We start from the raw sequence: 13,266 nt of genomic DNA on the forward strand, positions 1-13,266 counted from the left end.
TCATTTTCTCCCCAAGCCCTAAGAAATCTGGAGAAAGAGACGTTGAATATAATGTCAAAATTTAACCAAAGCATGAAATAACCCCTAACATTAAAATCAGATTGTAAAGGGTCACCATCTTAAGGGTTTGCTTAGTGGACCTTTCAGAAGTTTTTGTTTGAGAATTATGGAGACAAAAACAAAACAAAACACCTTCCCCAGGGAGGAAAGTTTACCTGGAGCTCTTTATTTCATTGGTCACTTCTAAGATTCACCAGATCATGATAAGGATAAAGGGTGGAGATATGTGGGGTGAGTGGGGGGAGACTGATCATGCTTCAGCTGTGACTACTGTCTGCAACAATAAGAAGAAAGTAGTCTTTGCCTTCTGCAAAGGGAAGTTGGAAGTCAAAGTTGTGGGGAAGCATCCACCCCTGCAGGACAACAGCCTTCTAGGTTCCAGCACAGCTGGGCTCTTAGACATTCATCCAGTTCTTCCAAGGGAAGCTCAAAGAAGATGGTGTTTTAGCCTTGGTGGTCCAGTGGTTAAGACTTCACCTTCCAATGCAGGGGGTACAGGTTCAATTCCTGGTCGGGGAGCTAAGATCCCACATGCCTTGTGGCCATAAAACAGAAGCAGTATTGTAACAAACTCAATAAAAACCTTAAAAATGGTCCACATAAAAAATTCTTTAAAAAAGAAGGTGGTGTTTTATTAAGGAGATAATACATTTCAGGAGTTCTTTCATAGGAGAAAACCCCCCAAACACCCACAATATCTGTATGCCAGGTCCTTTTTAGCTGAGGTTAACAGGAGATCCCCCAAATGATCATTATTATTATTTGTTTGCATGTGTGTTTATTCTGGTTTGCTTTTAAAAACATGGTAGATTTTCTATATCCAAGTGGATGAAGATTCTGAGAGCTTTCAGATCACCAGAAAAAAAGTGGGAGCAGAACCATCCATATCCATTCCAGCCGACAGTTCTACGCTAGTCCTGTCTCTTCTGTCCCTGATAGATTTAGTGATGGTGCCACACGGGCACCAAGTGTGATCCTCCCCTTCTGTCATCTGTACTGGACGGTCACTGTGTGTCCATAGCAGCTTACCCTAGGTCTGAAATATCAGAAAATCAGGCTCCTGAAGAGATTAGGTTTCACAAGAGATTAGTATCAATAATATGCCTTTGTGGGTATCCTGTCAGCTATCACATTTATTTTTAAGAAATCTAAAATATCCGAGTTCAAAATTCAGTGTCCTTTCCCTGTGATATAGTACTGGAGAAAGGGTTCCGGAAGTGGCAACTTGATTTGTATCTAATTTCGGCAAAATAATTGCAGACTGCTTCCAGCTTGAATGAGCAGTGAGGTATAGCTCCCAGTAGTTACTTATTTTAGAGCACTCCCTCAGGATGAATGCTAGCTATTTTCAGTGGCGTGTGGGAAAACCAAGGGCACTGCCAAGTTGTGGCAAGTTGGCATCATGCATATGAGCTGTCAACCTCGATGCTTAGTTCCACTCAGATTCATTTCTAATTTCCAGTTGGCGTGTAACCTTTTTCTGTATTCAATTTTGGGTCCTGATCACTTCCTTTCTCTGCCTCCCTACTTTCCCACCTATCTCTACCCACACAGGCAGCTTTTGGCTGAATCCATCTAATAATAACAGTGTGAGTGCCAAGTGGGTTGTATAAAATCCTTACGGAGAGATGTGAAATGAAGCACATTGTTCTTCAAGGCTCCTGAGGACCAGAGTGTACCCATCGACAAAAACAAACTAATATGCAGTGAAATTATATGCCTTTCTCTATAATTTATGCAGAATGAGATAATGCTGTGATCGTGCCCAAAACAGCTATGGTGTGTGTCGTGGGCAGCCTCTAAAACAGCCCAGTGATCACCACCTACTAGTATTCACTCCCTGTGTGAACTGCCTTCTCATGTGGGCTGGACCTAGTGACCCTCTAAACAAACAGAAGATGACAAAAGTGATGAGATGCCAGTTTTTGAGATTAGATTACAAAAGATGTCTTTCCCCCGCCTCTCCTTCTCCTCCCCACCAGCCCTCTCCCTCTCTTCTCTCTCTCTCTCTCCTTCTATCTCTTTGCCAACTGCCCATGTTGGGAACTTCCCTGTGGAGAGGCCCATGTGTTAAGGAACTGATGTCTCCAGCCAGGAGACAGTGAGGACCAGCCTCCCTTGTGGAACTTTGAGAAGACCGCAGCCCTGGCTGGCGCCTTGACTGCAGCCTGTGAGCCCCTGAGTGAGAGGATCACTAAGCTATGCTCAGGTTCCTCACCCACAGAAACCGTGAGATAATATGTTTGTTGTTTTATGCACCTAAGTTTTGGAGTAATTTGTTATAAAAGAGAAACACTAGTATTAATACTAGTATTCCCTTAAGCAGGTAGTTAGGAGCTTCCAGTGACCCCACCAGAGGTCTGTCTCCAATGTCACCTCCAGCCGCAGCCCCTGCCATCACCTCTGGGCCTGCTTTTCCGCCAAGTCTCACTCTTAGGTATTTTTGTGTCTTTATGTGAGTCGTTTCTTCTGCCTGAAATAACCTGTCACCTGTTCTCCATGTAAATTCCTGCTCATCCCTTGACACTTGGCTCAGATATGTCTTCTGGAAAACCTTCCCAACCCCTCCAGGCAGAGCGCCTGTCCCCATCCTCCACCTGTGCTGTGGCACCCACGCAGTGTGGTCCTGATTGGCACCACGTGGCGTGGTCCTGATTGGCACCACGTGGCGTGGTCCTGATTGGCAGGCCTGCCAGGCAGCAGCTCCTGGAGGGCAGGAGGCGTTTATTCATCTGCCAGCTCCTGGTACCTAGCGCAGCACAGGGATAAAGCACCATTCCTGGAACAGATCCACGGCTGTTTTGCAGAAGCAAGGGTCATAGGTAGAGGAGGACATGTGGTAGCTAGTTCCACCCCCAGCTAATGCAGAAATCCTACATAGCATTCTCTAAGCATGCGGTAGAAGAATACTTTAATTGGACAGTACATGAATGTTAAGTACTCAATCAGCAGACTCAATGCGGTAGCAGCATGCAGTGTTGTAAAGCTCTCTTGGTCTGCTATCAACCCCTCAGCCCTTCAGTTAAGGTCATGGGAGTTGACAGTCCTGTAATCTGAGTTGTTGTCATTTCAACCCATGACCTTTGATATGTTCCAGGCATCACAGACCTTCCTTCCCTTCATTTTTAGAGGAGGCCAGAAAGAAACCACAAAGGCATCTTTAGGGACAAATCTGGAAGAAGGGCAAGTTGTATTTTTATCTTAGATGGCAATCTAGCCCATGAAGAGAGGGCTTATTGCAGGGGAGCTTGTTGGAAGATGGTGTAGGTGTGGAATACATTGTAAGCCTATTTACTTCATCACCACATCCTGACAGTTGTGCCTCCTAATTAGGATCTTCCCCCTTTCTCTCCTCCATGGCTTTTCTCCTAGTCTTGAATTCACCTGTAACAGCTTCTTCACTGGTCTCATGACATTCACTTGTGACCCCTTCCGAAATGCTCTTCTTTCCAAGCTCTTGTAGCCAGAGCCATCTTTCTGAAATGCACATTTGACCCCATCGCCTGTCCACTTAAACACTTCAGTGGCTCCCTCTGCATGGCCTGGCTGGAGTCCAGCCTTGTCCTACATCCTGTATCCATCCGTCTCTGTGCTCTGTTCACACTCACCTCTTCCACGACCTTGAAGACACAAGTACCATCCCACCACAGAGAGGCACAGACCCTCTTGCCCTAGTTAATCCCATTCCTTCAGATTTCATGTCACTCACCAATTCCTCAGAGATTCCCCTGACATCCCTTGTTAAATCAAACCCCTTATTACTTATACAATAGAAAAGGAGATGACCTTGATCAAATAACCACACATTGCAACGTTGTGTTAATTTGTGTGATTATTTGATCAAGGTCATCCATCTCCTTTTCTATCCTACAAGTTCCATGAGGGCAGGGACCCTGTCTATTTTTGCTGACATTGTGTTTCATGGTACCCAGTATGACCCAGCAAAGAGTGGGCATTCAGTCAGTATTTGTTGACCTGAAATGAATGAATTAAGGGTACATGGAAGAAAAACAGAAATGCAGGAAGTATGAGGATTTAATGGAACCCAAAGCTAGGGCATAGAAGGATAATTTGAATGTACCAGTTTCTTTGGACGAATACAAAATTTGCAGAAGTGCACCACATTTATAGCTGTGTGTAACTTTCTTAGCCCAGGCCACGACCGCCTCAGGCAAAAGGAAGGACTTGGGGTCAGTTTCCGGAGGTCTTGGGTTCTGCCTTCTTACCTCTTCTACTCAGGCAGCCACACCAGCTCCGCCTCCATGGGGGCTCGTGCCAGCTCTCCTTTGCAGGGAGGTGGGGAGGGCTGTGCTGGGGCCAGAAATATCACGGGGTGCCCTTTCTCAGGAGCTCCACGTGTCTGTGTCCCTGCAACCCCAGCGCAGACCTGGCGCGGCCCGCGGCCGACATGCACCTGCACCCTTCTCCGCTGGGGGCGCAGTGGCGCCTCGCTCTGCGCCTGCAGGTTGCTGCGCCCCCCGCGGGGCGGGGGGCTTGTCCCCCTACCCCCTCCTCTCCCGTAGCTGATTCCCATCCTTCCTCGATCGTCATCTCTCTCAGCAGTTTTGTAGCAGGCAAGTCATTTCCTCTTACTTGTTCACGAATCTTAAATGGAGGGGTCTAGGGCCTGCCGGTTTTATTTCTCAGTCTGTGTTTCTTCCAGGGCCTGACAGGACTGGAATGTTTCAGTAAATGTTTCATCCCACAAACATTTACTGCACCAGAGAGAGAGAGAAAGGGAAAGAGAGAGAGATGAGCACATGGGGCCCTTGTCCCAGGAACGTGTCTTCTTCCGGAGTTCTTTACAGGTACCTTCTGTAAATACCTCTGGATGAGGTATTCAGCTGTCAGGCCCTGGCTGAGAATCCATCCTTGCTATACTAGTTTTTGCCAGGAGCCAGGAATTCAGAAGAATGTTAATCTGTTTTTCTTCCAGCTTTTCTTACACGGATGACAATATTATTACCCTCAGCTTTTACAGTGCAAGTCTGTACACAGATCACAGGGTCCAAGAGGGCTCCTGACTCATTTGAGATAATTACCTGTTTTTTCCCCCCCCTTTCTTTCTAGGTCTTCCATTTCTGTGAATCAGCGATGTGGAAAACCCAGGCCTCAGAAAAATTAAGGGAGGCTTGAAGTGAGCAAAGCAGAGCAGAGTGTTGGCAAGAGCTGAGGGCTGCCACAGCGGGAAAATCAAGCAATGCGTCATCTGAGAGAACTCGTGGTGATGTCTGCCTCCTCCCAGCAGCATCCGCACCGGCTGGGACAGTCAGATCACTGTGACTTGGGCAGAGATGAAAACGCGCAGCACGGCCAGGGTATTATAGAGGTGTGTGGTGTCAGGACGGCCTGTGCCGGCCTCATTTACTTTTCTGAGTCATTTGAACAAAGCAGTTGCTGGGCTAACCTTGCTGCGATGAGAATCCACGACAAATCCGAAAGCTTCTGCCCCGACTGCCTTTGCCCCGCAGCACAGCGCATCGTCTTTCCAGTGGTGTGAGCCTCACCACATGGTGATTGATGGATGAACTGTCCATTCTCTCGCCCAGAGCCCCTCCAGGCAGGAACCTTGGCCCACTTTCTCCTATGTCTCAGAGGCCCGGCACTGGGCTCGGCATCTAGTAGGCATCTGATGAATAAATGAATGGGTTTAGGGACATATGGGAGACGTAAGGGGCGCCTACAGTGGGAATGAGTTCAGTTGCGCCATTCTGTGTTAGTTCTCTGCGGTTTGCAGGACCCATAGGAGGAGTGATTTGTCCTCTGTAGAAAAAGCATGCCTCATGTGGGGATTGCACAAGGGAAGGTGCTGGCTAGCTGGGTATCAAGGTGGGCAGGGATGGAGGAAAATGGGGGAAATGACACAGGAAATGATGGTGTTCGTCCTAGGAACACGTCATAGCATCCCACGCAGAGCCCTGATTCTCCAGGAAATTGACGGAGTGCCTGGCGGAGGCCAGAGAACGGCTGGGGGAGGCCCTCTCTCGGGGAGCCGTTCCTCAGCCCCCACAAAGACCCTCAGGAGGACTCCCACGCTGTGCCACCATCGTCCACTAGGGGGCAGGCGGAGGCAGGAGAAAAGGTGAGTCGGCCATCTGCAGGCTCTTGGGTTGGGCTCATCAGGCAGCGGTGCATCCAGGCCCACATCCAACAACACCCTGGGCTGTGTGTGTTACTCAGAAGACTCGGCCCGGCCTCTCTTCCTGCCTGTCGTTGTCTCTGTGATTTTATATGGTATGACCTGCGACATGAGTTACCACGAGACCATGGTAACCAAAGTACACAGCTCGGTGTAAAGGTAGATAAACAGGAAAAAAACGAATCCCTAGTTTTCTAATTTTACTCACCATTTGTGTTTTTTCTCTCTCTGCCTCACCTATTTTTTATTATCCCTAAAAATCAAGATGTACCTGAATTCCAGGACTTTTAAAAATGAAAAGATAAATAAGGAAAATATGCTCTGGTCTCCTGTCATCTAGCTTTGAAGATAGCGACTCATTTCCTCATGTGCAAGTTATCACTTCCTCTGGATATCCTGTCCAACACTCCTCTTGTGTACCAACATACCATTTCAAGGGAAAATTATGTTCTTGATAATTCCCACATGCCATGAAAAGTAATTTCCTGCTAAGAAACTGCTGGTGATGGGAATTCTTAATTAGTTTAAAATTTTCCTAATCCTTGAGGATTGAATATAAAAAATACAACTGCCCTCTTGTACAAATTATCCTTCTATACATATTATTTGGCCCATAGACCTGTGACTCAAATAAACTAGATTGAACATAAAGGAATAAACATTTTACCAGGCCAGATCACAGAAATGAAAGTCCTTGTGTAGCAATGAGCATTGCTTCATACAAAATCAGAGCGTTTGAAAGCTGTTTTCCTGCCTGCTGAGAATGTCCGATTAGAACCCCATCAATGCTTGATAACATTAACAGAAAACTTTGCTTTAATGAAGTTAAAGACTCTTTAATGAATTGCATCTTTAATTGGAATGAAAACAAACCAACCATATTACATGAGCCATTGGAAAATGGTAGTCATCCTAAAAGAAACCGTTTTCTAGTGGAATCAGAATTCTTATGCAAACCTTTTCAGGCTGCAGACATCTTTGAAATGCTACCCTTGATTTCATTCCAACAGCAATCACAGCTGAGAAATATAAAGTATGATGTCAAGTTACTTTAATGGTTTGCAAAATTCTCAAGAATTTTCTAAAAATATGCATTTTCAATGATACCATAGAGTAGTTGGTCTAAAATTGACTTTCAATTAAAAACATAAACAAACAGGCCTGGATATATTTGGACGCAGATGTTGCTGGAGGTTCCAGATTCCATTGTTTAAAGGTATTCCATAAATATGACAAAATCTGTGGAGAAGACATCCATCTGATTGGGTATTCAGGTTTACAAAGGGAAGTAATTGCAGGGCCAGAGACTGGGTGTCAGCCCTCATTTATCCAAATTCTCTTTCTCACATCAACCTAGCTTGACCTTGATTTTTTTTTTAGATGCAAGTAAAGGACATCAATGTAATTCGAATAAACCAGTGTTTTAAATTCCCTCAGGAGTCTGGAATCAGAAATGACAGACTTGATGGACATAAGCTTGAAGGAGTAACCAACTCTTAAGTAATTATGGTGGTTTTAAAAACAGTATCTTCCTTTCTTACTGAGTTAAATTTTCATTTTTCTCTCGAGGGAACGTTTATTTGTCTGATTCTTTGGAAAATACCCAAATGCTGGTTTCCACCCCTCCCCTCTCCTCCCTGACATCCCCACCAGGCGCTCACTGCCTCTGCGGTGGCCGCTGTGGTCCGTGGCCATCTCTGCTGCTAAGTGACCTCCAACCCTCCTCGCCTTTCTCTGAGGGCAGGGGCCTCTCTTCTCTTCCTGACAAAGCACTTTCAGTCAACTCTTGGATTTCTTCATGGTTGATTAAACTGTCTGTGTTTATTCAGGACCCTTCTCCTCTTTCTGTGTCCGGCTGCTGACCTTTCTCTGGGTTCACTGTAGAGGAGAAAGCTCCCAGGGCAGTCCATCTGCCTGCCTGTTTGCAGCTTTGGTAAAGATTTGGTCCTGGAAAATGTTTAGGCCATTGAAATATCAGTATATCTTCAAAGCATGTGACTTTTCGCCTGGGCAGTTTTCTGAGTTGCTGTTAGTGAATGAGATCGGAGGCACATAAGCAACAAGAGATGCCTGTGAGTCAGAGCTGCTGACATCTCCCTTGAACCTCACCGATGTTGATGGTTCTTGCCACTAGGCTCCATGGGACGTCACAGGGTTGTTTTCCTAATAAGAGCAGTTGTGGCCTTAACTGAGTCCTCCCGGCTCGCTCAGTGGTGAAAGAATCCACCCGTCAATGCAGGAGACACAGGAGACCCAGGTTCGGTCCTGGAGTCGGGAAGATACCCTGGAGAAGGGAATGGCTACCCACTCCAGTATTCTTGTCTGGAAAATTCCATGAACAGAGGAGACTGGCAGGCTACAGTCTATGGGTCGCAAAAAGTCAGACATGACTGAGAATGAACACAAGAAAACATGATGGTCTTAATTGCTTGGAAGTGGGAAGGAGAGAGAAACTGAAGCACAGAGTCTTGTTGAGTGACCAAAAGACAAGCCAGAGCAAATATCTTAGGTCAGAAATTCTTTACAGAAATTCTTGTCAGCCTGATAACTAATCCTCAGCCTGTGTCCCTGGTCTGGGGCTGGCAGGCAAGTTCAGCTTCCCCCAGAGGTACCCAGGCTCTGGGCCCAGGTCAAATGCAAGTCCTACCACATGCAGACATCACCCCCTTCTCCGAACACTATACCATCTGGGGCTGTACCTCTCAGAGTGACATTTTAAAATTTTGCGCATTTGTGTATGAATCTTAGGGGCACGGGGACTGTGCCTTCTGCATCTTTGCCTGTCTGGAAGCATGCAGTGCACACTTTCATGAAAGTGTGGATAAATGGAGGTGCTGACGGACGCTCCCCAAAGGCCTTCTCTTTCATTCCTTCAGTGCCCCCTTGCTCACTCAACTAGCTCTACCCTCCCTCACCATTCTTAGAATATACTCAGCTCCTAGCCTGCACAGTTGGCATGACCCGATTTTTCTCTTTCTCTATTTGTTCATCTCAGCTTTTTGTGTCTAGTCTTTACTCTCCAGCTCATTCTGTAAACTCTTGGAGGCCAGAGGTTTCGTGGGACTCTTTTCACCAATCACTTGACTGTAACATACTGAGAAGCTGTCTACTGAACGGAGTCCAGAAGATGGTGCTTGTGATGAGAGGACTGGCTCGCCAGGGCTGACCGCTGGTCCTGTTCAAAGGGTTTGATGGCCCAGGATTTGCTGTGTCCTCTCGCTCACCATCGAGCTCTCTCTCGTTATGAATCCCTCATCGACACTGTTGGGTTTAGTGGCATGTGAGCTGGTGAGAGACCAGGAGCATCGTCCTCTGAAGGCAGGGTTTCTCAGCAGCGACTCTTCGACATTAGGGGATAATTCTTTGTGGGAGGTGGGGGTGCTGTGGTGTGTGCTGTAGGATGTTTGACAACATCCCTCATCTCTCCCTCACTGGATGCTGGTGGCATTCCCTGGATGCGGCAATTAAAACCGTCTCCAGACATTGTCGTATGTCCCTGTTAGCTGGGGAGGGAGTTGGTGGCAAACCTGCTGCTTAGGGGCTACTGCTTAAGGGATAAAGCTGAAAGAAAGAATGGTCATAACCAGAGTTACTTCCTTTCTCCAGGAATTTTTTTTGACTTTTTAGAAAAAATGTAACCAGCGTGGTGTCTTGGCCTAGTCAGTTTAGGGGAAAGTCTCCCAAAATATATTTAAATTATATAGTACTTTACCTCTTTGCCCCCTTTCCCCCTTAGAGGCCATTTTTCTCCCCATCATTATCACTGGGTTGGGCTCTGCTTTCTGTGGCCTGATCCTGTCTTGTTTTAGGAATCTCAGTGGCTTTCAGCAAACTCTAAGAGGCACATGATGAGCCACTCAAGGAGGCGGCTGGCTGGAGGTGATGGGCAGGGCTGCCTGCTGTCCTCAGCCTGGACATGGCCCTTGTGAGGACACTGTGCTTGGGGATCTGCTCTTCCCCTCTGGACAAAAACCAGATTTTGATCTCTTCCCTGGGAGTGAACAGGCCATCGGAGCAATAATTCATACAAAACAAACACACCAGAAACTAGGCTATAAACCAGACTGCAACCATATTGCTCTAAAACGCTGATCTCCTCAGAGCTCTCCCAGGGTTTGAGCTCTGAATGTGGGCAGCATGAATGTGGTGGACCATCCAGGGTGCATGCAGGGCCCCAGGCCCTGGCCGGGTGCCTGGCCCCTTCTTCTGTCTGTCTGTCTCAGCTGCCAAGGGATGACCCTTGTGGGCTGGTTGGGGAGGGACGGAGGGAGGGAGGAGGCTGGTGTCTGGGAGGACAGTGAGAGCAGAAAGTTGTTCACAGTCTTTAGACATCATTTACAATTTCTGCTTCACTTACAGGTCAGGTCCTGAGGCTGAGTGCCAGTTACCCCTCCCGAGCAGACACCTTTCCAGTAGATGCCCATCATCAGGATGCCTAGGAAACTGCGATAGCTGTGATGGACGTGGAATCAGGACAGAGGGACTTGGAAGATCTCATGAAGTGTTCTCTCTGGGCTGTGGGAAAGCCTGATGAAATAGCCCTGCTTCTGGGGAAGGCTCACCTCCCTAGAGATGGAACAGTCCCCACTGCCCTGGGGGAGCCGTCTGCTCACTGAGCGGGGCTGATGAGCCCTGCTGCCCTGGCTCTTCTGACCCCCATCACCCTCCTTCCCTTGAGGACCACCCTCCTCTGTCATCATGTGCCTCACTCAAGGGTCTGACTGCTGTGTTTGCTAACGCCCAGTCTCTCAGGAGTGACCTTTGACGTTCTATGCACAGGTTCCGGAGCCCAGGCTTCAGCAGGGCGTTCTCCTGAATGGAGCTGCAGCCCTGAGTGGTAACCCTGGGTCAGGTGTGTCCTCCAGGCTTGTCGCTTGGTTATACCCTGTAGGATATCTTCTCCTTGACTGTGGTCTAATTTTGATAGACATTTCTGCCAAGTGGACAGGGAATGACTTTGTGAAGTTCGTATTTCTCCTAATAGAGGGGCAAGGGAAACAAAAAGAAACAAACGCTGTGGTTCCCCTGTCTTTAACCAAGGAAAGCAGAAAGTTTCCTGTTTTTCTGTGCCATCAGGGTATCTGGTGCTGTCTTTGGAGCCCTGTCCCTCAGAGGCTGTCTCCAGCTTGGGCCCTGGCAGGGGTGCAGCTCCACGGGGCTGGCAGAGGCCTCAGGGTGTGGAAATGCATCAGCTCAACCCACTTTTCTGTCACAAACCAAGGGAGACAGTAAGCAAATCATGCCGAGAGCCCTTTTAGCCACTTGAGTCATTCTTACCCCCCATGGCTGGGCCTTTGTCAGCATCCTTTGTCACTTTTGAAAATGTTATTTCTTAGGGAATAAAAGAACAGTGTGGCCATGGTTAGTGTTGCTGATAAGTTCCATTACTTGAAGCATATTTGCTGCAATAGAAAAATATGAATCTGATCAGCGTGTCACAGAGCCTGGTACTGCCACAACGATCATGTTTGTCCCCATGGCACTTGCACCTCAAAGGCATGTTCTTCAGAAACCCCTGTGCTGGGGAAACGGATGGACAGTGCTGTGTGACGCTGATTTCCGTTCAAAAGGAAAGAGAGGAGAATGAAAAAAAGCTGGTTGGTTGCAGCAAGGCTCTCTATAACTGCTGCTTCCACGCTAGTCTGGCTCATTGGTCAGGGATCTTGAAAATACAGGTATATTCTGTATTTTCTCAGTGTATCTAGTTCGCATAACTTCTTGTTCAGCCCTAAGTCAATATTCTTCATGCTCGTTTAGGTTAAATGTGCCTTTTCCTCCTTCCAGGTGTCTCTGCTTCTCAGGGGCTTTCTCCCTTGCTGTGAGCATCCTTTGTGGATTTGAAAAGATGTGGGGTCCCGGCTTCCTAGGGTCAACATGGAGCCGCTTTCTGGATGGCTGTTTTTACTCCCTTCTGGCGTTCCTCTCCCTAAACGTCGTTTTGTCAGAGAGACAGGAGCCCAGGAACCCTTGAGAGGTAATATGTTGTCCCCAGTTACACTGTGAGCTGGTGCGAGGCTGGCTATCAGACCAGGCCTCCTGACTCCACACTTTTGCCATGGTTCCCTTTGATGTTTCTGGGGGGCTCCTCAGCCCTTGTGATAAAAATTCTCTGCACGTTGTCTCCCACAGACAGTTGAAAAGTCGATAAATAGGTGAGACTCTAGGCCCTGGATGCTCTGTACCATCTAGTAAGAAGTTCCTGCAATGGGCTCTTGCACCATCCAGAAAGCTTTTCTAACAGAAGAAACACCTGCTACTTTATTGTTTACTTTGGTTTTCTTTCTACATATTCCTTAAGAAATTTTTTAAGTGTGGTTGAAAATATTATATAAGTTATAGGTGTACAGTATAGTCATCCACAATTTTTAAAGGTTATACTCCATTTGTAGTTATTATGAGATATTTCCAATATTCCCCATGTTGTACAATATATCCCTTTGGCTTAGTTTATACCCAAGAGTTTGTACCTCTTAATCCTCTACCCCTTTATTGCCCCTTCTTCCTTCCCTCTCCCCACTGACTTGTTCTGTGAGTCTGTTTCTTTTTTGTTATATTCACCAGCTTGTTGTACCTTATAGATTTCACATGTTAGTGAGATATACAGTATTTGTCTTTTTCTGTCTGACTTATTCCACTCAGCATAATGGCCTCCAAGTCTATCCATGTTGCTACAATTGGCAAAATTTTATTCTTTTTTATGGCTGAGTTCATTGGGCTTCCCTGGTAGATCTGGGTTTGACCCCTGGATTGGGAAAATCCCCTGGAGGAGGGCATGGCAACCCATTCCAGTATTCTTGCCTGGAGAATCCCCACGGACAGAGGAGCCTGGCAGGGGGTGTATGGGGTCTCACAGTGACTAAGCATAACACAATACAGTACTCCATTGTATGTATGTACCACATTTTCTTTATCCATTTGTCTGTTAATGAACATTTAGGTTGCTTACATATCTTGGCAATTATAAATAATGCTGCTATGAACATTGGGGTGCGTGTATCTTTTCAAACTAGCATTTTGTGTTTTTTTTTTGGATATATATCCCGGAGTGGAATTACTGGGTCACCTGG

The 13,266-nt window shown here is 46.9% G+C and overlaps 1 long non-coding RNA gene across 2 annotated transcripts; it reads left to right on the plus strand.

The window, feature by feature from the left end:
• Positions 1-4,727: 4,727 nt before the first annotated feature.
• On the plus strand, positions 4,728-12,904 carry LOC122445004. 2 transcript variants are annotated; one of them, XR_006270415.1, is made up of 5 exons: positions 4,728-4,868; positions 5,131-5,389; positions 5,950-6,142; positions 10,559-11,051; positions 11,984-12,904. It is a non-coding gene; the product is annotated as an uncharacterized LOC122445004 (long non-coding RNA). The 2 variants fall into 2 exon arrangements; XR_006270414.1 differs by having other exon boundaries at positions 10,559-12,904.
• The last annotated feature ends 362 nt before the right edge of the window (positions 12,905-13,266 follow it).

This window comes from Cervus canadensis, chromosome 7 (genome assembly GCF_019320065.1).
Source record: "Cervus canadensis isolate Bull #8, Minnesota chromosome 7, ASM1932006v1, whole genome shotgun sequence".
NCBI classification, from domain to species: Eukaryota; Metazoa; Chordata; class Mammalia; order Artiodactyla; family Cervidae; genus Cervus; species Cervus canadensis.